Source organism: Ahaetulla prasina, chromosome 8, assembly GCF_028640845.1.
Source record: "Ahaetulla prasina isolate Xishuangbanna chromosome 8, ASM2864084v1, whole genome shotgun sequence".
NCBI classification, from domain to species: Eukaryota; Metazoa; Chordata; class Lepidosauria; order Squamata; family Colubridae; genus Ahaetulla; species Ahaetulla prasina.
Window position 1 is genome coordinate 38,535,575 of NC_080546.1, and position 26,837 is coordinate 38,562,411.

The window sequence follows — 26,837 nt, forward strand, 5'->3', positions numbered from 1 at the left end:
ATTCTTCCTGACATCTAAGGATTTACTGAACCATCCTGAGAGTCTCTTTTCCTATGTTTATTGTGAAATGAATGAATGAATGAAAGTGTTTATCATTGTAGCTTCATAATCTTAAAAAGGTCAAAGATGAATATGAAATATGAGATACTATAAAAGATGCAACAACTCTAGTGCCAGAAAGTGAAGAGGAACGAAAGACCCTCTTGATAATGGTGAAAGAGGACAATGGAAAAGTTGACTTGAAACTCAACATTAAAAACAAAAATAAAAACCTAAGATCATGGCATTGGGTATCATCATTTCCTGGCAAATAGAAGGGGAAGAAACGAAAGCAGTGACAGATTTTATTTTCTTGGGTTCCAAAAACACTGTAAATGGTGATTGTATCTATAAAATTAAATGATGCTTGCTTCTGTCATGGGTCCATTGGAGCCCAGTTCAGTGGAGGAGGAGAAAGTGTTGGAACTGGGACCATCTGAAAGTGATGGCACATTTCACTTGGCATGTTTGGAGAGGCTGAGGATGATGCTGTCCAAGGTCCCTCAGGTATTGGGGGAGGTGCCTGCCTGCAAAGACACAACGGAGGATTGGCTGCTGACAGGCAGTGCTGCAGCAGATCTCCTCTGATGAAGAACAGATGACTCTTCCACTCGATCAAAGAACAAGGAAAGTGGAGCATAGGCAAACTCAGAAGAGGACTGCAAGGCTACTTGGGAGAAGGTCATCCCACCCTTCTCATCCCACACCTGGAATGGAATAACTTAAGGAGAAGCCATAGTTTGCCAGGAACAATTGTTTGCTTTGGCTTACACTCCCTTGACTTTGACTGTTTCTGTTTGCCTTGACTAACTTGGAAGATTTCTTTTCACTTTTTGTCTTGAAACTAGCCATTATGGACTGCTTTTGGCCTTTGCTTCACTGTACATTTGGAACTGCTTCTTGCCTTGGATTTTTTATTTGGCCTTTGTCTTGTGCCTGGATTCTGCCTTTTGAACTGGACTTGGAACCCTAGACCTTTCCCAGTGAGTATTCTTCTATTCTGTGGACTTTATTTGTACTATAGGGCAGGGCTGTCAAACTCCTGGCCCATAGGCCAGATGTGTCACATGCTGGCCACACCCACACCTGGTTTAGAGAAGGGGAAAACAGTCCCGATACATCTCATGATGCTGCTGTGATGATGTGAGTTTGACACCCCTGCTATAGGGGTTGTTGTTTGGAGGTCTGAGGGTGGCTGCTTTCAGGGTAGCATGGCGGTGGAGCCTTACTGGTCATTGGAGGGCCAGTTCCTGGAATATTTGTAGAGAGAAATAAGGGCTTTCTAAAGGCCTGCCTGGCTTTGACCACCTAGGTCATAACAGCTCCTTGGGAGGAAAACTATGGCAAACCTAGACAGCATATTAAAAAGCAGAAACATCACATTGCTGACAAAGAGCTGTGTAGTTGAAGCTATGGTTTTCCTTGCAGTAATGTATGGCTGTGAGAGTAGGATCACTGAAGCTAAAATCCAAACACTTTGGTCACCAACTGAGAAGAGAAGACTCATTGGAAAAGACTCTGATATTGGGGAAAATTGAAGGCAAAAGGAAAAGGAGATGGCAGAAGATGAGATGATTCAAGTTTCATTGATGCTGTGGGCATTAGTTTGGATGGACTCTGGTGGAGGATGGGGGTCTGGGGTGCTATGGTCCAGGGGGTCACGAAGAGTCAGATAGGACTTAGCAATTGAACAACAGCAACAATAAAATAAGAGATGCTAGGAATGGCTCTAGCATACTTGAAATGTATGGTCTTCTCTATGTACATTTCATAATGAAGATAATAATAATGGAATGTAAAATAATATTGGAATGGTCCTAAAATGAAAAATAAAATTAAGAACTAGAAAAGATAACTGCAGATTAGCTTGCAAACAGTGATATGATTTAATTAAATACTCATTAAAAAAACATCAGACGCAGCTGCACCAAACATAATACTATCAAGATGTTATATTTTTTTAGCCAGCATCTTTATAAAATAGATAAGACATTATTTCTAGCTTCATTCTTCACTGCAATTCTAAGACTCAGCATGGTTTACAGTTATAAAACATAGGAAATAAAATATCTATAGAAACAAAAACCCTAGAAAATAATAAAAACCAAAGAACAAAGTACTTCCATCCATCATTATTCATCTTAGTAATGGTGTGACTGTGGTGCTCCTCGACAAAATATGCATCAGATTGTGTCCGAATGTACATCAAGAGCTTACACCGGCCCAATGTCTGATTTTTTCAACATAGACCACCCTTTCCTTGAATGGCTGGGTGGACTAAACATTAACATTTGAACCACTGTAAGTCCATGTATTTGCCATATGCTAAATAAATAAATAAATCAGTAATGGAAGACTACCAGCAACTTGAATTGGGATGGTTGATTCTGATTGGAGCAGGCATTCCAGAATATAGCTTGATGCCAAATGAAATATGGCTTTATATGTAATAACTAGTACTTTGAATTGCAACCTAGAAGCAAACTGGAAATCTATGCAGCATTTGAAGAACAGATGTTATTTCTTCATGGTGACAAGTATCATTTAGTAAGTGGTCTATGGCTTCTTGAATTTCAAAGTCCCATGTAGCACACATTGTAGTAGTAAAAGGAAAAAGAGGGACATTATATCATCATCCCTCCAAAGGACACCTAAGGACACCCTGTCACAGTGCCTAGAGGTTGTTAGGGGCTGGATGGAGAGCAACAGGTTGACACTGAACCCTGGCAAGACTGAGTGGCTCTGTTTTTTGAGGTTCTTTGGCCCATGGAGAATTGCCACCTTTGGTCTTGGATGGGGTGGCACTACCCAAATAGACCACGGGTGTAATCTGGGTTTGTCCTAGATTCACAACTCCCACTCGAGGAGAGGAGGGCCTTTGCTCATCTATAGCTGGTCGCGTACCTGGCTCCTTGCTACGTGACAGCTGCCCTGCCCGAGCTCCTGGAGGTGCTTGCTGGGGTGGCAGTTGAGACCCCCAGACTTTTAGTCGTGGGGGACTTTAACTTGCCATCGTCCGGCTCGTCATCGACGGTAGCTCGGGAGTTCATGGCTTCCATGACGGCCTTGGACCTGACCCAAGTAGTTGATGGCCCTACTCACGTTGGGGGTGGCACTCTGGACTTGATTTTTGTCTCTGGTCAGTGGTTGAGAGATCTGGACTTAAAGGAAATAGTCATTGAACCTTTGTCATGGTCAGATCACTCTCTTCTTCGTCTGGACTTTCTGACCGCCATTCATCACCGCAGGGAGACGGAGCCGACACGTTGGTTCCGTCCCAGGCGCCTGATGGACCCGGAGGGGTTCCGGACGGAGCTTGGGCCATTTCCTGAGGGTCTGGCACACGGCTCGGCTGAGGAACTTGTTGCGGCCTGGGAACGGGCGCGGCGGGGCCTTAGACCGGGTCGTGCCTTTGCGGCCTCTGACCCAGCGCAGGTCCCAACCAGCCCCTTGGTTCTCCGAGGAGCTGAGAGGATGAAGCGCGGAGAAGACGCCTAGAGAGTTCCTGGAGGTCTAGCCGTTCAGAAGCTGATCGGACACTAGTGAAGTCCTATACTAGGGCTTACCTAGTGGCAATGAGGGAAGCGAGGCGTACCTACGCCTCCTCCCTCATTGCATCGGCAGATAACCGCCCAGCCGCCCTGTTTCGGGTGACCCGCTCCCTCCTACATCAGGGGGAGCGGGATGGCCCGGTGCAGGGGCGTGCTGGGGGGGTTAACGGGTATCTATACGATAAAATCGTTCAGCTTCGGGATGGTTTGGACCAAGATTGCGGTGATACGGGTGAGACGGCTGAGGGCGGTCTTGGTGACATTGTATGGGATGAGTTTGACCCTGTCGCTCCCGAGGACATGGACAGGTTGTTGGGGAGGCTAAATGCCACCACATGTTTACTGGACCCGTGCCCCTCCTGGTTGGTGCTGGCCACGCAGGAGGTGACACGAGGCTGGCTCCAGGCGATTACGAGTGCTTCTTTGGTGGAGGGAGTCTTTCCGGCCGCCTTGAAAGAGGCGGTGGTGAGGCCCCTCCTCAAGAAGCCTTCCCTGGACCCGGCTGTTTTAGGTAATTATCGTCGGTCTCCAACCCGCTTGGCGAAGGTTGTAGAGAGTATGGTGGCATATCAGTTGCCCTTGCGCCTGGATGAAACTGTCTATCTAGACCCGTTCCAGTCCGGTTTCCGACCCGGTTACAGCACGGAGCGGCTTTGGTCGCGTTGGTGGATGATCTCTGGAGGGCCAGGGATGAGGTTGTTCCTCTGCCCTGGTCCTATTAGACCTCTCAGCGGCTTTCGATACCATCGACCATGGTATCCTGCTGCGCCGATTGGAGGATTGGGAGTGGGAGGCACCGTTTATCGGTGGTTCTCCTCCTATCTCTCCGACCGGTCGCAGTCGGTGTTGACAGGGGCAGAGGTCGGCCCGAGGCGCCTCACTTGTGGGGTGCCGCAGGGTCGATCTCTCGCCTTCTGTTTAACATCTACATGAAGCCGCTGGGTGAGATCATCAGTGGTTTCGGTGTGAAGTACCAGCTGTATGCGGATGACACCCAGCTGTACTTTTCTACACCGGGCCACCCCAACGAAGCTATCGAAGTGCTGTCCCGGTGTCTGGAGGCCGTACGGGTCTGGATGGGGAGAAACAGGCTCAAGCTCAATCCCTCCAAGACAGAGTGGCTGTGGATGCCGGCATCCCGGTACAGTCAGCTAAATCCGCGGCTGACCATCGGTGGCGAGTCACTGGCCCCGATGGAGAGGGTGCGCAACTTAGGCGTCCTCCTGGATGAACGGCTGTCTCTAGAAGATCATTTGACGGCCGTCTCCAGGAGAGCGTTCTACCAGGTTCGCCTGGTGCGCCAGTTGCGCCCCTTTCTGGACCGGGAGGCCCTATGCACGGTCACTCACGCCCTCGTGACGTCTCGCCTGGATTACTGCAACGCTCTCTACATGGGGCTCCCCTTGAAGGGCATCCGGAGGCTACAGTTAGTCCAGAATGCGGCTGCGCGGGTGATAGATGGAGCCCCTCGTGGCTCCCGCACAACACCCATCCTGCGCAGGCTGCACTGGCTACCTGTGGCCTTCCGGGTGCGCTTCAAGGTTTTGGTGACCACCTTTAAAGCGCTCCATGGCATAGGGCCGGGTTATCTACGGGACCGCCTACTGCGACCAGATACCTCTCACCGACCCGTGCGCTCTCACAGGGAGGGACTCCTCAGGGTGCCGTCAGCTAGGCAGTGTCGTCTGGCGACGCCCAGGGGAAGGGCTTTCTCTGTGGGGGCTCCCGCCCTCTGGAACGAGCTCCCCCCAGGACTCCGTCAACTTCCGGACCTTGAACCTTCCGTCATGAGCTCAAGACACATTTATTCATCTGTGCAGGACTGGCTTAGATTTTAAATTTTATAGGGGTTTTAAATTGATTTTAATATTTATATTTCTATTTTTAATGATAGGGCATTGGAATAAGTTTTTTAAAGATTATTTTAATTTTGTGTATCGATGTTTTATATGCCTGTGAACCGCCCTGAGTCCTTTGGGAGATAGGGCGGTATATAAATTTAAATAATAAATAAATAATAAATAAAAATAAATAAGATTGTGCACCAGTTACAGCCTTTCCTAGACTGACAATCCCTACTCGAAGTCACTCATGCCCTAGTCACTTCCCGACTTGACTATTGCAATGTAATGTACATGAGGCTGCCCTTAAAGAGCATCTGGAAGCTCCAGTTGGTACAAAATGCAACAGCCTGCATAGTTCTGTGCAAATCTCGGTGTCCCATGTATCACCTCTCCTGCAGGAGCTGCATTGGTTGTCAATCTGCTTTCAGGTACAATTCAAGGTGTTGGTTGTCACTGTCAAAGCCCTTCATGGCTTGGGACCAGGTTATCTGAGGGACCATCTCTTGCCTGTCATATCTACCCAACCCACTAGAGAGGGAGGCAAGGAATGCTGGAAGTCCCATCCCTTAGGGAGATACACCTGATGGGATCCAGAAGAAGGGCCTTCTCCATGGTGGCTCACTCTCTCTGGAATATCATTCCCCCAGAGATTATGATGACTGCTACTCTAACACTCTTCTGGAAGGCACTGAAGACCTGGTTCTGCCAGCAGACCCCTGGCAACCCAGAGTGGAATGGAACCCTGGCAACCCAGAGTGGAATGGAACCCATTAAATGGCTGGTATGATGTGTTGTCGCCAAGGTGAGGGGGGGGGGGCTATTATATTACTTTATTACTTTATTATTTGATTATTTTCTTCATATATATATATATATATATATATTTGTTTTCTGAGGTTTTCACGGGTGTTTGTATGTAGGTCTTTGGTTATTCGGGTTTTCTCCCGTGTAAAATTGGAAATGTCTTGGCAACGTTTCGACGAAGTCTCATTCGTCATCTTCAGGCTTCAGCTTCGTGCTTCTGGGAGCAATGTGTGATCGCAGCTGTTTCTTCCTTTTAACTGCTAGTGGGGGTTTGAACTGATTGGGTGGGAGCTTGGCTGTGCTCTGATTGGATGGGTTTTTTTGTGCTCTGATTGGCTGGGGGTGTGTCCTGTTTGGGTGGGGGCTTGGGTGTGCTCAATTTAGTCTGTGTTGCAGGGGGATTTGAGCTGGTGAGCTGCATAGCTGTTGTTTGGCTTTGTGGTGGTGCTACATCTTCATAGTGGGTGTCAGTCTGCTGCATGAATGGATTGGAGGGGTTTGAAATGGCTAATGTTGCAGCTGCGGTCTGGCTTCTGGTCCTTGGTCGTGCTTCATGATCAGTGTGGGTTTGGGTCTGCTTTCTGGGTGGATGTGCGGTGGTGACATCCTGTGTGGACCTTGTGAGTGTGGGTCTGGTGTCATTCCTCGTGTTAGGGACTTGTTTGTCAATAAGGGCGGGTTTCCAAATGGCTGGTAGGCAGGAGGTATCATCTCATTTGTTCATGCTGTATGGGCGTTTTTTTATCTCAATGGCTTCTCTGATTATTCTGTTGTTAAAGTGTTCAGTTTTGGCGATAGTTCTGGTCTTTTTAAAGTCAATATCATGTCCTGTGACTTTAAAGTGTTGGACCAGGGAAGAAGTTGGTTCCTCTTTTTTGACTGAGTTCTTGTGTTCTTCAATGCGTGCACTTATTCTTCTGTTGGTTTGTCCGATGTATGTGGTGGGGCAGGCGGTGCATGGGATTTCATATACTCCTTGATTTTCTAACTCAATTTTGTCTTTGGGGTTTCTTAGGATGGTGGATATTTTTTGGTTTGTGCAGAATGCTGTCTTGATGTTGTGTTTGTGGAGGATCTTGCTGATTCTGTCTGTGGTGCCTTTTATATATGGGAGGAGGGCTGTGCCGTTTTCTTGTTCTCTGTCTTGGATTTTAGTGGGGGGTTCTTTTTGGATTAGCTTGGTAATCTTATTTCTTTGGAATCCATTGGATGTTAGTACGTTAGTGAGAGTGTCTAGTTCGGTTTTTAGGTGTTGTTCGTCAGCTAAGCATTTTGTTCTGGAGATGAGTGTCTTGGCTACGGAGTTGACCTGTGCTGGGTGGTGGTGTGAGAGTGCGTGCAGATAGCGGTTTGTATATATATTTGTTTTCTGAGGTTTTCACGGGTGTTTGTATGTAGGTCTTCTGGGAGCTCCCAGAAGCACGAAGCTGAAGCCTGAAGATGACGAATGAGACTTCGTCGAAACGTTGCCAAGACATTTCCAATTTTACACGGGAGAAAACCCGAACAACCAAAGACCTACATATATATATATATATATATATATGAATGATATTTTTATATCCCTGTAAAATAATTAAATAAATAAATGAACAATTAATGCCATCTCCATTCCATACTTTCACTGGGATGCAGACTAATATGGCTCCAGATTAGTGATGAAATTCAAATTTTTTTACTATCGGTTCTGTGGGTGTGGCTTGGTGGGTGTGGTGTGGCTTGATGGGCGTGACAGGGGAAGGATACTGTAAAATCTCCATTCCCATCCCACTCTAGGGGAAGGATAGTGCAAAATCTCCATTCCCACCCCACTCTGGGGCCAGACAGAGGTGACAGTTGCCGGTTCTCCGAACTACTCAAAATTTCCGGTACCGGTTCTCCAGAACCTGTCAGAACCTGCTGGATTTCACCCCTGGTCCAGATAATCTTTTTTGTTTTTTAAGGACATTTTGTAGTTGCCCCATGACCATAGTGTCAGTGAACTCCTCTGAAGTTAGAGACAGGGAATTTTAAAGGTTGCTGAATTCAAGGAGGACTCCTTAAGGAAAGATACCATAGCATGCACAAGACTGCACAAACCAATTAATGGCATGAATGTGAATTTAGCTCAATACCAACTTCAAGGATAAAAGAAAGTTTACTGCTGTTTGAGGCTTCAATTCAATGAAGCTTTGACTGAATTATCCCTGAAGAACGAATCAAAGTGGGGATCTGCTTTGAAGCAGTGAATCAAATCAAATGGCTTCAAAGCAACCTTTTGAAGTGCTTTGCAGATTTGATTGCTTTTCTACTGCTTCTGAAGTTGTCACAGACAATATTCAATGTTGCAACTTAAATTCCATATATGGATAATGTGTGTGGAGGGGCTGACAGGTGTGAAGGGCTCTCTGACATTGACGTGAGTAACCAGCCAATCAGTTTAATGCCTCATTAAACTCTGCTTATCAGAACTCTGGGGATGTCAAAGCTAACACTGCTTTGGATTTATTCACTTTTTAAAAGTCTCAGTATCCTTAATGTGATCATTATAGAAGAACAGCCATGTTATTCCATGGTAACAAAGAATCAGAAGTCTGACAACCCTTTTCTGACTAACAATCTGATCAGTCTCACCATTCTATGAATCTGATGAGCCATTTAATAAAATGTGTGAACAAGAAAACATGCTACCTGATTTTTCCTCATTTTATAATGTGATCACGACCTGTAACTTTGCTTTGTCTTGTGGCAATACAATATAATACAAACTGTGAGATCAACTCAACATCTTGAATATAGATGAATGTTTACTGTTTACTTTTCAATTCAGCATGATTCAGCAAATTTAAATCTTCTGACAATAATGAATAGGGAAGGCTAATATTTAAAGGAGCTAACTCAAACTGCTGCTGCTTGAAAATTAATCTGAAGGTGGCAAGATCACTTTGATGGTATCTTTCTTTATGGTTCACCTGATTCTATAACATTATCTAGCATTGTGCCATATTGTCAGCAATTATAACTATGGAAAATTCTTCTTCTTGTTGTTAGTTGCGAAGTCATGTTCGACCTATTGCAACCCCATTAACAATGTTCCTCCAAGCCTTCCTGTCCTCTACCATCCTCTGGAGTCCATTTATGCTCATGTCTACTATTTCGGTGACATCCAGCCACCTCATTCTCTGTCATCCCGTTCTTCTTCTGCCCTCAATCTTTCCCAGCATTAGACTCTTCTCCAGTGAGTCCTTGGAAAATCTGGAGTCCCAGTGGAAAAATCTAGAAAAGTAATTATTCTACAGGAAAATTATTTATTTTTAGGAGTAGCCAAGCTTGCTAACAAGGTATGCCAAACATCTTGACTTGCTAGAAATTTCAGTGAACGGAGATTGCAAAGATGTATTTGTAAATCTTTCTCTAGAAAACAGTCTGTGCAAACTTTCTTCTAGAGAAAGTCAATAGTCATTCTTCCAAGTTCTGGCTACTCTGGCATTCCACTCAGGGCAGCTACAAGATTCCTAACAGGCAGGGCCATTCTTACCTAACAGTTATGTTAATTTTTCTGGCACTCTAGAAAAGATGGTACTTGGAGGCAGCAAAGAATGATGGTTAACCAGAAAGGAAGCCCATGGTTATTTTCAGTGTTAGTCACTCTTAGAAAATAAAGTATTAAGGTAAGAACAGATTTATTTAAACAGTTTTTGAAAGTTTGATGTAGGTAGAACTGAAGGTTACCAAATGGGCAAAAGGAGGACATGTCATCTTCTGTGTGCTTATGTGCTTCATCTGAAGGCATAATCTTAAAATACTGTTTGGCTTTTTAAGTATCTTGATTTTATATATATAGCTGTAAACACCAGCCTGAAGATGACGAGTGAGACTTCGTCGAAACGTCGTCAAGACGCTTCCAACTTTACGTGGGAGAAAACCCGAATAACCAAAGGCCTACATAAAAACACCCGCAAAAACCTCAGAATATATATATATATATATATATATATATATATATATATATATATATATATATATATATATATATATATATATATATAAACCTCAGAAAACATATATATATATATATATATATATATATATATATATATATATATATATATATATATATATATATATATATATAGGAGCAATTGCTCCCAGAAGCACGAAGATGAAGCTGAAGATGACGAATGAGACTTCGTCGAAATGTCGCCAAGACACTTCCAATTTTACGCGGGAGAAAACCTGAATAACCAAAGACCTACATATATATATATGAATATATGAACTCAATTTATGAACTCAAACCCAAACTCTGGCTTAGATACGTAGATGACACTTTCGTAATTTGGCCAGATGGAAAGGAGAAATTGGACAACTTCCTCACACATCTCAACAGCCTACACCCCAAAATACAATTCACTATGGAAATAGAAGCTAACAAACAACTCCCCTTTCTGGATGTCCTAATCTACAAAAAACCCAATGGCTCCCTAGGACACACCATCTACCAGAAAAAAACACACACCAACCACTATTTAAATGCACAATCACATCACCACCTTGCACAGATCAGCTCTGTAGCCATGACTGTCATTTCCAGGACCAAACGCCTAGCCGACAAAGACCACCTGAAAACAAAATTACACACTCTCACAAATGTATTAATCTCCAACTGATACCAAAGAAACACAATTAACAGCCTAATCCAAAGGGAAACACCGCCCAAGAACCAAGACACAGAACAAGACAACAGCATCGCCCTCCTCCCCTACGTCAAAGGTACCACAGATAAAATCAGGAAAATTCTCCACAAACACAACATCAAGACAGCCTTCTGCACAGATCAAAAAATAGCCAACATCTTAAGAAACCCCAAAGACAAGATCCATCTAGAAAACCAAGGACTCTATGAAATACCATGCAAAATCTGCCCAGCCACATACATTGGACAAACTAATAGGAGAATAAATGCACGCATCACAGAACACAAAAACGCAGTCAGAAAAGAAGAAAAAACCTCCTCCCTTTTCCAGCACCTTAAAACCACAGGACACGAAATTGGTTTTGAAGGAACCAAATTAATCTCCAAAACTGAACACTATAACAAGAGAATAATTATGGAAGCCATTGAAATAGAGAAACACCCCCACAATATGAACAAACGGGATGACACCTCCCGCTTACCAGACATCTGGAAACCAGCCTTGGTCAACAAACGAGTTCCAGCCACGAAAATTGACCCCGGACTCAGGACAACACAAAATGCTACCACCAATCATCCTGACCAGATTCAAACCCAAACCCATCCCACAGACAAAACACAACCACCATCAAGAAGCCAGACCATGCTGACACCACTGGCTGCTGTGCCCCCCTCCGATCCCCGCACAAAGCAGGCTGACACACACCAGGAACACATGACAGAACCTCGGACTCGGAGCCAAACCAGGCTGCATATGCTGCATCATAGCCATCTGCTCAAGACATCACATCACAGAACTTCAGAGGCCACAACACCAAAGCTCAAGAACAAAAGACCAGGATCACACCCACACACGATGCTACAAAGCAGTTGACCAATCTGCAAACACCCACTCCATCTACTAATCAAGATGCAATCACACAGCCAACCAACCCACTCACAGCAACACTCCCCACCTCCCCACCAGTATTTATAGAGAGATGGCAGCTCCGACCACTCTTTGCTCGAGAAGCACGAAGCCGAAAGCACCAGCCTGAAGATGATGAGTGAGACCTCATCGAAACATTGCCAAGATACTCTCAACCTTACACGGGAAAAGACCTGAAAATGCCAAGACCTACACACACACACACACACACACACACACACACACACGGTTTGGGCTGTTTTCACAACAATAGTAATTCGGATATTTGTGTATTGTGAGCTCATAAACTGTTTGTTTATTTCTTTCCCTTGTCCATTGACAAACTTCTCAGACTAAATTTACATTATTTAATTTATTTCCTGATTCCAGCAATCTGCTTCAATCCACCTCAAATCTATGACTAGTTTACAAATCATGAGACTTACAATATATTTCAATTGTAAATTGTTAATTCTATATTATCACATTAGCATAACAAATAAAGATTTGTGAAAAAATATTGAGGTTTATTTATTTATTTTTTTAAAAAAATCAGTCTGTCTGATGCTGGCAAATGTAATTTTATATCCTATACATATACAACAGACAGTAGGTCTAAGTAATTTTTTTCAACATTTTTGTAAAGTTTTGCACTGTACTTTTTGTAGATGCCAAGAAAAACTTCCTTCTCCCACCCTCATTTGTCCTCCTCTTCAGTTCTATATATTCTCATCTGCCTATTGGGATATCTCATAACCTTAGCAGAACTACCATATCAGGGCTTCAAAAAAAAAAAAAGTCTAACAAATAACTACCAAATGGCAACAAGGAAATACATTTCTATTTGATGCCATCTTATGGATTTTTGCAGTCCTGATATGAAAAATCTACAATAGGTCTAGGTATAAATAATGCCTTGGTAAGACTAGACTTGAAATATTGCATTCAGTTTTGGTTGCCACGACATGAAAAATATGTTGAGACTCTAGAAAGAATGCAGAAAATAGCAACAAGGATGATTAGGGGATTTGAGATTATAACGTATGAAGAACAGTTGCAGGAATTTGGTTTATATAGTTTAATGAAAAGGATTGGGGTGACATGATAGCAGTGTTTCAATATCTAAGGGGCTGACAAAAAATGTGGGGGTCAACTTATTCTTCAAAGCATTTGAAGGCAGAATAAGAAGCAATGGATGGAAACTAATTAAGGAGAAAACCAACCTACAATTAAGGAGAAATTTCCTGACAGTTAGAAAAATTAATCAATGGAACAACTTGCCCCCAGAAGTTGTGGTGTTCCAACACGGAATCTTAAGAAGAGATTAGACAATCATTTGTCTGAAATGTTATAGGGTTTCCTGCCTGAGCAGAGGGTGGGACTAGAACAGGGGTCTCCAACCTTGGTCCCTTTAAGCCTTGTGGATTTCAACTCCCAGAGTTCCTCAGCCAGTTTTGCTGGCTGAGGGACTCTGGGAGTTGAAGTCCACAAGGCTTAAAGGGACCAAGGTTGGAGACCCCTGGACTAGAAGACATCCCACCCAACGCCCCTTCCAACTTTGTTATTTTGTTATTCTGTCTATAGGATATTTGCTAGACAATCTGGAAGCTGCTACATTATCCTTTCCTCATGTATGATACCACTATCCTTAAAAAGGTACAAAAGGGCTATTTTGAATATAGACAGAGATAAAACTCTTGAAAGTATCAAGCTGAAACAGCAGAATTGGAATACCCTAAAGGGTCAGTCATCCTTCCTATTTTCATATAGACTGATAAAAAGTAAAAGAATTCCATTTGTTTTTAAATTTCCCTATTTAACATTTTCCTTTCATATTGAACCTTGAAACAGTTTAATTTATTGGATTCGATTTGTACTTTACAAACTTGTAATGAACCATATTCCCTTGAAATAAGCTATCTGTATTGGACTGATTGCAGACTTCTAATATAAATTTACTTTATAATATAAAGTAGTGTGTCCATCTAATTAAGGGTCTTATTTTCAATTAAGCATATATAGAAGAAGATTTGATAGTCAAAGTTAGTGCTATGCCAATAATTAGCTATTTATTTCATTGGTATTGTCTCCTCTAAAACATGCATTTAGATTCTTTTTGAGTAAGACAACAACAAAAGTGTTCACTTCATAATTCTCCCTCATTTCTAAATTATTTGTGTCACATAGCTAAATTTACCATAATCTCAGAATAAAAGTATGAAAAATATATACATTTGAGAGGTTTTAGATCCCAGTCTCCCAACAAGAGAGAGGATTAGTAAAGTGATTAATATTAATTTTATTTATTATTAATATTAAAATAATTTATGTGGCTCAGAAATTAATATTTAATCAGTGAAAACTATAAACTGTTGCTTTTAAAAGTCCCAACCAGGAGAATTTTCAGGAAGGATATACAGTGTAAACATGAACAAAAGAAGAAAGGAAGGAAGGAAACAATTCTTTAAAAAAGAATTCTGTCACATCAAATTTGCACCAGATCTGCAAAATTACTAAGGTCTTCAAAATTTAAATTCAGTTAGAAATGTCAAAAACGCAGCAAGTATTAGATTGATCTAACAGAAATATATATATATATATATAATAAAATAAAAGTTCCCATGGCATGTTTTGTTTTGATATTGACTCTCTTGACAGTTCACACTTCTTCTAACTGTAGTTTGACCTTCAAACACAGTTCAAAAAGCAGACTGCCATACTTAAATAATCCTCAGGCTTGTATGTCACATGAATACTAAAGATTGTAGAGGACAAAAGATGCTTAGGCCCTAAAGTAATCTTCCAGTGCTGTGTCTCTGATAAAATGTCCACACCCTGTAGGGTGGACATAGGCCATGTAAACAGATGTTCACTAAGAGAAAGTGTTCCACTGAATAGCTGAATTGTTCAGCTGATGCTCAGCTTAGAATGACAGTTCAGAATTTAAAAGCGGGTGCCATGACTAACAACACAGCCAGTCTTTTGACAGACTCCAACAGAATGATTCAGCATTATGTGTTTTGCCCTTGAGACTCTTTGAATTCAAGAATTACTTAGTTTGACATAAATGCATGTCCAGATGTTGAAGAATGCTTCATTCCATGCAATAAATCAGAACCAGATAGAAGCTATTGTTTTCTTATGGCTTTCCAGTTTATGATTATCTATCTATCCATGTATTCATGTATCCATAGATTCCTCCCTCCCTCCCTCTCCCTCTCTCTCTCCCTCTCATCACCCCTTGTATCTATCTATCATCTTTTCATTATATACGGTAATTATGTAGCTACAGTAAAGGCTAATGCAACATACTTTTTTAAAAAAAAAAGCAAATCCTAATTTATATTCTAGTTAAACTATATTTCTGAAATGCAGCAATGTTTGAAGTAATAGTGGGCCTAGTAAGCAAGAATTTTGCTTCAATTTCCTAGCAGAAAGAATAGTTTTACATACCAAAAAACAACAAGCATTCTACTTTCTCTCTTGCCGCCACTCCTCAGAAAGTAACTGAAAACCATGATATGTTGCTGCTTGAACAAAACTGATCAAAATCACTTTTGTTGGAAGTAGTGGCTGCCTTGGCATTAGTAAAGTAACAGCACCAAATTCTTTATTGAAACTGTAAAAATGTGGAGTTTGGACTTTTATTTGGTATGCATTCAAAACTGCCTGAATAATAGCACATTTTCTTCATCAAAATATGGTTTTCATATTAGTATTTAATATATTTCTAACAGGAATAGAGGAGGAAAACTTCCAAGCTAAATGCAAACCTAAGTTCTTATTTCATGGGAAAAAAACATAAATTCTTTGCTGCATTTTGCTGCCTCCAAAGTTTTGGGCAGCTTAGCCAGCAACACTGAGCTGTGACATAGATTCTTTCAAGCTAGTTCTATCTTGTGATGCATACATTCTCAGTGAATAGATTAAATGGTTGATCTTGTGCCTTTCTTGTTCTGCCACACGCTTTTACTTTGGACCACATGTCATTAATAGAGCTAATGGGATTTTGGCATGGAACCAAAGAGGAGGAGGTTAGAAGGATGGGAGGGAAAAGTGCTGAATGAAAGAGCGGCTGCTTTTCTCTACTCCAAAATGATGTCAGGCTTCTTGATGGGACTGCAGGCACTTCTATATACATGACTGTGTTTCATACATTCATGAGGTTCTTTGACACTGGGGCTTCCTTTGTTAACAGATGAAAATGCAGGCCATAGTCCTGGCTTTCTCTCAGCTGCCATATGGCATTGTGGAAAGAGGCCCACAAAGGAAGGAAGGAAAGAGGGAGGGAGGGAGGAATGGAGGGGAAGAAAAAAAAAGTCCAGAAACCAAACTACTAGCAGATGAAATTGATTTATGTCCACAATTGGGAAAGAGAAGAGGGGAGGAATGGGAGGGTTTTTGGAATATAAACCTGTTCGAGTGCAGGCCAAGAGGCTGCTCAGATGACAGTTCTGGCAGACATTAAACAAAATAACATGGCAGAAAATAGAAGTGCCATTGTTTCATCTCACATCTGAAGCAAATGCACATGAAACAAAATGCTTCATACATGAACCAACTGCTGTGGTTTTTGAAAAACAGGAAGAGATTGAGGGAGATTTACAAAGGTAAAGGCTTTTTAAAAGACGCCTCAAACATCCAATGCCATCCATTTTGTGATCTTCTGCATTTTCCTAAATTCAAACGCTGGGTTTCTTTTCTTTTCTCCAGTTTATATAAACATTGGACAAGTTAGGCAACAAGTCAATCAATTCAACCAACTGCTTAAAACAACAGAGAAACTTATTTGAATGAATGATCAATAATTATGTTTTATTTTTGAATGACAAAAGGCAAAATGATGGCAAAACAATAATTTTAGAAGCAAAATTTGTTGGAGAGAATTAGACACGGGCTATTAATAAAAAGGAAGAAACTCTAAAAAGCAGTGAAGCAAGGAGGATCCATTCTTAAGGTGTGCTGTGCAGGTTTATCTATTACAAACATTCTAAGGCAATGCAGTGCTGTAGGAATTTAGCACCCACCCCCCTCCTAGAAGAATGAAATATTCTAGGAAATATTTTAAAAAGCAGAATATTATACCTTCCTGGATGAGAAAAGGAGAAACATGCTCTTGGAAAGCGGCCCCCACCTTTGTTAATAGCCCCAGAAAGACAAAAGACATCTTATCTACAACACAGAAGACCTTCAGCTCCAGGGTGATGGGATTAAGACATGGCCCTCAGGACATGATAGGATTAGCCTCTACCCATTTCACCACATGGCAAGGCTCAGGCAAGCTTGAGGGACAACCTACATGTTAGCTAAGACCCCCACCCCCTGGGAGTCTGACAACCAATCAGGATACTCTTCCTGTGCCCCAGAAAGTTCAAAGCTCAGAAAAAGCATAAAGCCAGGGAGCACACAGGATCTCAGCCCTTTTCTGTTCAGGATCTCAAGCCATGTGATCCTGACCACCATTAAACCATCTTTCCAAGCAGCCTCCATGTTTCCAGTGTCTTTGTCCCCACTTGGAACTGAACCCAGATGGATATTTCTTCCAACAGTGCAAAATGAGCTTTTCACTGAAGGTTGTGGACCATAATCTATCACACTAGTACAATGCAGTTTCTAGATAGATGATTTTCATCATTCTTGTTCAGGGGTTTTAAAAAAGTAACTAGCTCAAACTCACTCAGCTGGAATCTGTGCTTAAGTAAGGTTTGGAATTCAATCTGTCCACTCCTATTCCAGCACCTTAGCTAAACAATGTTTTTTTTTAAAATACTGGAGTTTATATCATTCCACAAAACTGGACTGTTTCTCTGCCACCCACCCACCCAAGTCATGCAAGTTAAGATATACTACTTTCAGACTAAAGTGAGATGAGATAGGACCTGTATACTGCACGAATCAAGAAGAGAGCCGTGAAAATATTTGCAGATCCCTCGCATCCTGGACATAAACTGTTTCAACTCCTACCCTCAAAACGACGCTATAGAGCACTGCACACCAGAACAACTAGACACAAGAACAGTTTTTTCCCGAAGGCCATCACTCTGCTAAACAAATAATTCCCTCAACACTGTCAGACTATTTACTGAATCTGCACTACTATTAATCGTTTCATAGTTCCCATCACCAATCTCTTTCCACTTATGACTGTATGACTATAACTTGTTGCTGGCAATCCTTATGATTTATATTGATATATTGATCATCAATTGTGTTGTAAATGTTGTACCTTGATGAACGTATCTTTTCTTTTATGTACACTGAGAGCATATGCACCAAGACAAATTCCTTGTGTGTCCAATCACACTTGGCCAATAAAATTCTATTCTATTCTAAAAAATTCTATTCTATTCTAACTTTGGAATCCAGTCTGTGAATGAGTGAGTTGGGTAGTTTTAGCCTATGGAAATCAGTTCTATTCTTACTGAAACAATTAAAAAGCATATGCATAAAGGTAAAAGTGAACTTATCCAATGCCCAATCCAATTAAATTCTGTTATTAGAGATTGATTAATCCAATGAAAAAACAAATATACTAATGTGGCCTTGATATCCCTTGGCCAAAATTTCAGAGGCATTTTGCAACTTCAGAAATATCTAACACTTGTTAATTATGTACAAAAGAAGTATTATATATTAATTCATTCATTATTTCATATTAATATTACTAAAATTTTAGTAAGATTACTCTTAGAAATGCTGTTCCAAGAGCCATGAGGTTAGTTATATATCCACACTTAGTTAGAGGAAGGGAACTAAGCTGTGAGGAGAACTTTGACACTGGAATCTCTTTCCTTCCTTCTGCTGTCTCTTTTGGCTACTGGGAATTCCCTAGTTAGGAATATAGAAACAGAAAAATGGGAGGGAAGGGAAGTTGGTTGATCGGGGCTTATGACAAGCAGGGTTTCTAAAAGATTTTAAACTTTGTATATTGAAAACCGCAAGATAAAACCCCAAGCCTTTCTGAAGTTATTATTTTCTTACCATTAATATCATCACTTTTAAAATAGAAGGAAAACAGAACTTATTCACATGAATGAAGCTATAAATCCATTCTGATTCAGATACATTTTGAACTCTTTATGTTGGAAATTCTTTTTTTCTGTTTAGACTGCAATATTGTCATGCTCATATATTTACAGTATGTTTCTCCCTCTGTCTCTCCTCCCTCCCCCTTCCTCCCCTCCCACTCTCCCTCTCTCATCACTATTTTTAATAGCAAATGATTATAATGTCATTGTACAAAATTATACCTTTAGCTTTATCCTAGAATGGTAATATTCATTCTGCATCATATCCCTATTGTCAAAAACATTTAGGAGGTTTAATAATACACTACTTTCAAAATGGAATTCCAAATGCAATATGTTTTTTGACATTGGGATCACTTGTAATATATTCTGATAGTCCTGCTAAGTTTGGGCTACATTTTTTTCAACAGTTTATTTTGATTGAGCTCTTGCTTTTTAAGGAGGAGAGCATTAGATTACACAGAAGGCTGAACTACATGGCCTTTAATTAAGTAAAGCAATTTTTATGCTGACAATTGTCAGATGAAAACAAACCAGCAACACATTAAAACACTAAATAAAGTATATTTGGTCACTGCTCACTCATAATACATAAAGATTATCCACACTAGTGATTTCCAATGTCATCCAGTGCATAACACTAATACATATGATCTTTATATTGCCACAATTAGGCCTGTATGAGGTTATTTTTTTTTAATGTGGACAGCTTCATAATTATTGATAGAATAGAATAGAATAGAATTTCTTATTGGCCAAGTGTGATTGGACACACAAGGAATTTGTCTTGGTGCATATGCTCTCAGTGTACATAAAAGAAAAGATACGTTCATCAAGGTAACCATAATAATGTCAAAACTGGTGAAAAAGTGATATATGTAGCTAGTAGACAGAATTATGTATGGAATAAAAGCATTACAGGTAGTCCGCGACTTACAACAGTTCATTTAGTGACTGTTCGAAGTTACAGTGACACTGGGAAAAAGTGACTTATGATTATTTTTACACTTATAGCTCTTGCGGCATGCCCATGGTCACGTGATCAAAATTTAGACACTTGGAAACTGACTCATATTTATGGTGGTTGCAGTTTCCTGCAGTCACGTGATGCCCTTTTTTTAACCTTCTGACAAGCAATAAATGGGGAAGCTGGATTCATTAAAAAATCATGTTGTTAACAACTACAGTGATTCACTTAACAAATGTGGCAAAAGTCATTTAACCAATGTCTTGTTTAGTAACAGAAATTCTGGACTCAATTATTGTTGTAAAAAGGACTATCTATAACAGAAAGCCATGTTAAATCTTACAGTGTTGGAAGAAGGACTACCTGGAAAGTGAGCAATGTAACAAATAATTATTCTTGACTTCTAATATGGGAACATATTTTTAAAAAAATGTAATTCCCTTTCTCCTTTCTTTCTTTTTTCCCTCCCTCTCTCATTCCCTCTCTCCTTCTCTTTCATTTTTTCCCTCCTGATATTGCTACTCAAGAGCAAACTAACAAATTATTTGGCATCATGCAAGGGACATAGGATAAAGGAATGCCGAATGAGAGACAGAGACTATATATATTTAATTCTAATGGTTATTTTGAATTTTTATAAACATGTAAAACAATAGCCATAAGTTCTTGAATTTAAGTTTTCAGAAGTAGTGGAACCAAATGGAAAGTCACATTTCTGTTTAAGCTTTTGAGCTTAAAATGCCAGCATCAAGATAAATATTAGCTATTTAAATGTTAAAGTTAACTGAATAGACATGGAGTTTAACAGATTTGTGAATTATATATTTGGCCAAGGTTCACACAAATAAAAAATTAGGGAAGAAAGGAAACGCTTATCCACTTCCTTTTATGAATAGGAGGCACAGCCCAGTCAGTTAGACAGCTGAATATCCATGTGAATGAAGAGGAAAACTATGATTCATTTTTTCCTGTCTAATATAACTGTAAAGTGCAAAGATTAACATCTTTAAATGGCACAGTAACTTCAGATATGCTGCCCAGAGTCATTGGATATGAGATAGGCAGCAAATAAAATTTACAAATAAGTAAATAAATTCAGGGGTGGGCTTAAAATTTTTTAGCAAGGGGTTCTCTGCCTGATTGCTGGGTGGGTGTGGCCACGGTGGGCATGGTCTAGTCCAGGAGTCTCCAACCTTGGTCCCTTTAAGACTTGTGAACTTCAACTCCCAGAGTCCCTCAGCCAGCTTTTTGCTGGCTGAGGAACTCTGGGAGTTGAAGTCCACAAGTCTTAAAGGGATCAAGGTTGGAGACCCCTGGACTAGTCAACCTTCTGCACCACAGCAGGGCGTTTTTGCCCTTCCTGGGTTCTGGAGGCTTTTCTCGAGCCTCAGGGAGGGCAAAAAGGCCTCCCAAGGCTCTAGAGGCCCTCTGAAGGCTTTCCAGCCTTCCCAAACTTCTGGTAGGCCTGTTTTGAGCCCTCCCCGAGCCTCTGCGCACATTTACTTGCATCCAAAATGGGCTGTGTGGGGACTTCTGGGAGGGGCGGGACAGAGTGGGTGGAGCCAGCCAGGAGTGGGATTTGGGGGTTTTCTGAACTGCAGAGAATCTTAGCTAGAGCCTCTGCAAACCCCCCAGCAGCCCACCCATGAATAAATTTCATTGTATTTGGAATCTTTGGCCCTGAAATTATCAACCTACTTTTTCTTCAGACTGCCTATGCATTGCAAGTTGAAATCTATATTAAGACACCTTGCTTTTAATCTTCTGAAACTCTTGCATTTTTAATACATTAGAAGAGTTTTGTCATTTGACAAAAGAAAAGTAGACCCAGAAGCTAAACTCCTGAAAAATATTTAAAGGTTCTTAATATGTCTGTCATACTTTTCTGATCTTCTGCTTCAGATTTAAGCTTTTAGGAAGAGGGGGAAAAAAATCAGGAAAATTTTGAAAACTGCTATTACAATGCAAAAATGCTTGCTCAGAGATTTACTTCCAAATAAAACATGTAAGATAGTGAAGATCACATATCTACAAATTAATAAACGGACTTATTTGACTATGAGAATATCTACATTTTTAGTGACTGGAGTCGCTTATGGATTTTTTCCATAAGCTTGTGATTTATAGTTTTTATGATTAGACAAAGTACATTATAGAAAGAAAAGTAATATGATATAACTTTGAAAGAGATTAAAATATATTTGTACTTTTAACTGTTGTGAAGAATACCAGAAGTCACTTATCTTTTTTCTTTCTTATCTACTTTTCTTCAATTATTTTCTTTTCTTGAAATTATTGTTTTTTATTTGGTTTTTCTTTTTTCTTCTTTATATTAGTTTGTGTTAGTTTTTATCTTCTTATTTAAATGTTTTAATAGAAATGATATAAAAGTAATATACATATGGTTTCAAACATACCTTTCCATAACAACATGCTGACTCTGAACAATCTGGCTCTAAGTAATAAAGTTTAATTTTAAACGTGGCTGATATAATCAGATATTAAATATAGGGACAATATTCACATTAAAAATAACTGAAAGGAAAGAACAATGACAGTCTGAAATGTACTATATTTAGTATATCTATAGAGTAACTATTCTAATTTTGTTGGTCTTTTCCACTTCTTTCTTTCTTTCTCTCCCGCTCTCTCTCTCTCTCTCTCTCTTTCTCTCTTATTTCTCTATAAAAAAATGGTTAACATTTTTATTATCTTATTCACTGATTAAATAAAGCATTATTTAATTAGAGTCACTTTAGGGCACCAAGTGACTGTGAGTTCTAGTGTTTCATGGCTAATACTTTCATATGTTAGCCATAAAAGCTAGCTGGGTATCCTTGAGGCAGTCACTCTCTCTCAGTCCAACTCATGAAAAGAGTTGTTGATATGGGGACAATAGAGGGAGGAAGCTGCATTGCATGCATCTGCCACCTTAAATTATTTGTAAAAGTAATAAAAGTAAAAATAAATATAAATAATAAATAAATATTACACTTAAATATCCCAATACTAATATTTGATGTGGTATAATAAAAATATGAAAATAATGGCTCTAAAATATAATGGATCACAGAATTCTCAGCAGCAAAATTTGCAAGTGATATCTTCATTGGGTTGCATTATATCTTAGGATACATTCAGGGGTGGGCTTCAAAAATTTTAGCAAGGGGTTCTCTGCCAGGTTGCTGGGTGGGCTTTTTGCTGTTCCTGGGCTCCAGAGGCTGTCCTCAAGCCTCTGGGAGGGTGAAAAATGGCCTCCCCAGGCTCTGAAGACCTGTTTCCGGCCTTCCCGAACTTCCAGTAGGCCCATTTTTTGCCCTCTCTGAGCCTCCGCATGCACCCTGCACTTACCTGCATCCAAAATGGGCCTCATGGGAATTCCTGGAAGGGGAGGGGTGGGCGGGTCAAAGCCAGCCAGGAGTGGGATTTGGGGGTTCTCCGAACTGCACAGAATCTTAGCTAGAGTTTCTCCTGAACCCCTGTAGATCCCCAGCATCCCACCCTAGATACACTCAAGCAAAATAAAAAAGAATATACCAAAGCGAGATAATGAGTTCCACTATACATGATGGTTACCTACTAAAAGTATAGTTAATGAGTTTATTTATTTATTTTTACCCAAAATGTTAACTGAATGACAGAAATACGTGTTTCAATGAGTTTTGATTTAGTGAAGCAGTACAATGGATGATATTTTATTCAGATACATTTTATTTTCTATTTATATGAAACATCTCTAAAGATTAAGATAATACTATGCTTACTGAATTTGCATGAATAGAATCTTCATTGAACTCAGTGAAACTTACTGACAAATCAAAATATGTAACTTAAGTTATTAGATGCATAATGATGCAATTATGATTTAATTAAATTCATCATATGAAAATTACTATTTTAATATTTAATAGCTAGAAAGAATCCAGGTATCAGAATTATGGCATATAAGGTAATGGTTAAGATTTATATTTTCTATCTTGACCTTGACTTAAACCTCTACAAAGGAGCTTTGTTAGCAGGTCTGTACAAAATCTCAAAGGAGTGCTTCACTTTGCACAGTTATTAAGTCTCAAAAGCAAATTCCTTAAGAACATATGGTGGCTTGCCTTCCAGGATAAATAAATGCCATGGGGGACAATTTTCATCAAGATTTGATCATGTGGAAGAAAAGCATTAAACCCCTGTTTAATTTAACAGTAATACAAACATGTCCAAATTTAACTAAGATATATAAAAACATACCAATGTCTTTTCTTTTCTTTCTTTCTTTCTCTTTCTTTCTTTCTTTCTTTCTTTCTTTCTTTCTTTCTTTCTTTCTTTCTTTCTTTCTTTCTTTCTTTCTTTCCCTTCCCTTCCCTTCCCTTCCCTTCCCTTCCCTTCCCTTCCCTTCCCTTCCCTTCCCTCTTCCTTTAGCACTTAGCACTTAGACTTATACACTGCTTTACATGCTCTACAGCCCTCTCTAAACAGTTTACAGAGTCAGCATATTTCCCCAACAATCTGGGTCCTCATTTTATCCACCTCAGAAAGACAGAAGGCTGAGTCAACCTTGGGCCTGGTGAGATTCAAACTGCCAAATTGCAGGCAGCAGTCAGTCAGCAGAAGTAGCCTGCAGTACTGCATTCTAACCAGAGTGCCACCTCAGCTCTTTTCTTCCTCCCTCCCTCCCTCCCTCCCTCCCTCCCTTCCTTCCTTCCTTTTTTTTCTTTCTCCCCTCCCCTCCCCTCCCTTCCCCTCTCATTCCCTCCTCTCTCCTCTTCCCTCTTTTATACAGCCAGCCAGCCAGCCTTTGGGCTGCTTGTGCAAGCTTAAAAGTAATTTGATCTTTGTGAAGCAATCCTGATGTGACTATATTATTATTACGCAAGAACATTAACTGCTTCTCCAGTGTGTGTGTGTGTATGTGTGTGTGTGAGATAGAGAGAAAGAGAGAGAGAAAGAGAGAGAGAGAGAGAGAATAAATTTACATTTATTCATTAAGAATGATACTACATTTAAACTTTCACATAAATGTTCACAATCACCCTAGAAATTTCTGGTGTCCCAGTGCTCTATTTTCCTTCTCATTGAGCTGAGGCAAATAAGGCTGATACATTACCTGTAGCAAGATCCGGACTCAAATTAGTTAAAAATAAATGTGTCGTATCACAATGATTTCATGATCTATAAAATCTTTGTGCCATTGCAGTAAGTTGCAATTATTCATTTCAATGGCAGGAGGCCTGTGAGTCTAACGCAGCGGCTGCTGAAAACTTATATGCATTAATATAATAGCATGGCATTAAAAAAGAACTAGTGCTGCAGAGAAGGTATTCTAAAGATGCTCCATTCTTCACAAGACCTATTATCTTTCATCTTGAACCTTTGCTGTGAAATAGCACAGCATGGAACCAAAAACCCACAAAAAAATTTGCAAGATTCAGCTACAAAGTAAAGTTTTATATGACTGCTTCCCTCTTTCCCCTTTCAGGCTGTAGTGACTATTCCTTTATCACTTCATCCATAACTGCCAGACACTAAATACATGAGGAACAGAAAATAATCTGTTTAATTTTAAAACGTGCCTTAGGCATACTTTTGTATTCTTTTCAGCTCAGTTCTCATCAGGTTCCCAATGTTAATGATTCATTTAAAGACACTTCTACTAAAAATAGAAAAAGTGCTGTTTTCTGTCAAACTGAAGCAGCGTGGTACTTCATCTCAACCTGAAGAGCTGCATTTGATTGTGCTATCTCCACATCTGCATAAGGACACTGAATACAAAAAAGTACCCAAAATAGCCTCTTCAGTTTTTTCATATATTCTTTATTTTAGAATGCTCTCTTCATTTGCCAAAATGATCCTTGCTGTTTATTACATTTACTGAGAGTCAGTGTGGTATAGTAGTCAAGGTTAATAGATTCACATTACGACTGAGATGATCCAGATTCAAGGGTCCCCTTAGCCATGGAATCTCAACAAGTGACTTTCGTCTTTTTCAGTCCAAATTATCATTTAGAGATCTACATGTAATCTGGCTTTTCCCTGGAGTAATTGTGAAACCAACAGATCAGAGAACAGTTAACAATTTTGCTATGTCTTTAAAGCAGTGGTGCCCAACCTCTGTGGCTTGGTGGCCCAGCTGGTGGGGAGGAGGGAAGTGGGCCACACAAGCAGTAGGCTGGCACATGAGAGCACACAAACACCCTTTGAAAAAGTGGCAAAAGGGCACGCATGTGTGCAGCTCAATTTGTCCAAGCGATGGGCTCGCATGCATGCATGCAAGTACTGTTGTGTCTTGCCCGCCCTCAGAGCAGCCGGGGCCTTCTTACCTGCTCCCGAACACTGAGGAATGTATGCCTCCCGGCCCAAGTCCTGGCTCCATGCCCACACAAACTGCAGAAGAAGGAGCATCTCCCTGCCCCAGCCCTGACTCCATGCCCAGGCAAACGGAGCAGCTAGACCCCTCCCCCTCCTCCACAGCAGGTGAGCCTGAGGAGGATTTACTCCCAACAACAGCTGATTGGAGTGACCCTCGCATCAGAAGATTGGAGAGGCAGAGGCAACAGAAGGAAGGGAGGGGCAGGCCTTAATGAGTGCTGAGTCATGGAGCCACACCCCATGGCCTATATAAAGGATCTACTTTCTGGCAGTCTCTGAGTCAGGCAAAAGTTGAACTTATCTTGCTGAAGTCACTTACTGGTCTCCTGCCTGCTCTGAGGACTTTGCTAGGACTTTGGGCAGAGCTGCAGAGGCAAGCCTGATTCGGATTTCCCTGACCCAGCTGTCAGCGGAGGAGTGGGACACGACAAGTACCCTCTGGCCTGCCGCTTGCACAAGTTGAGCTGCACACACACATGCATGCTCTGGCCAACCACTCGCATGGCCCAATTCTGAATAGATCACAGCCTGGTAGTGAGGCATGGCCTGTGGGTTGGGTACCCTGCTTTACAGGATACAAAAAGTACCATTATCTATATGACTTTAGCAAAAATCTGAATGAACTTTCGTTGACAAAGTCTATTTTATTTTGTTTTAATATG

The 26,837-nt window shown here is 40.6% G+C and overlaps 1 long non-coding RNA gene across 1 annotated transcript in view; it reads right to left on the minus strand.

Annotated features, from left to right (window-relative positions):
- LOC131202965 (uncharacterized) overlaps window positions 1-24,160 on the minus strand; it is a 33,491-nt gene extending 9,331 nt beyond the window's left edge. Inside the window, exon 1 of the long non-coding RNA XR_009156261.1 lies at window positions 24,058-24,160. This is a non-coding gene — a long non-coding RNA (uncharacterized LOC131202965). The remainder of the gene's footprint in view (window positions 1-24,057) is intronic.
- Between the last annotated feature and the right edge of the window lie 2,677 nt (window positions 24,161-26,837).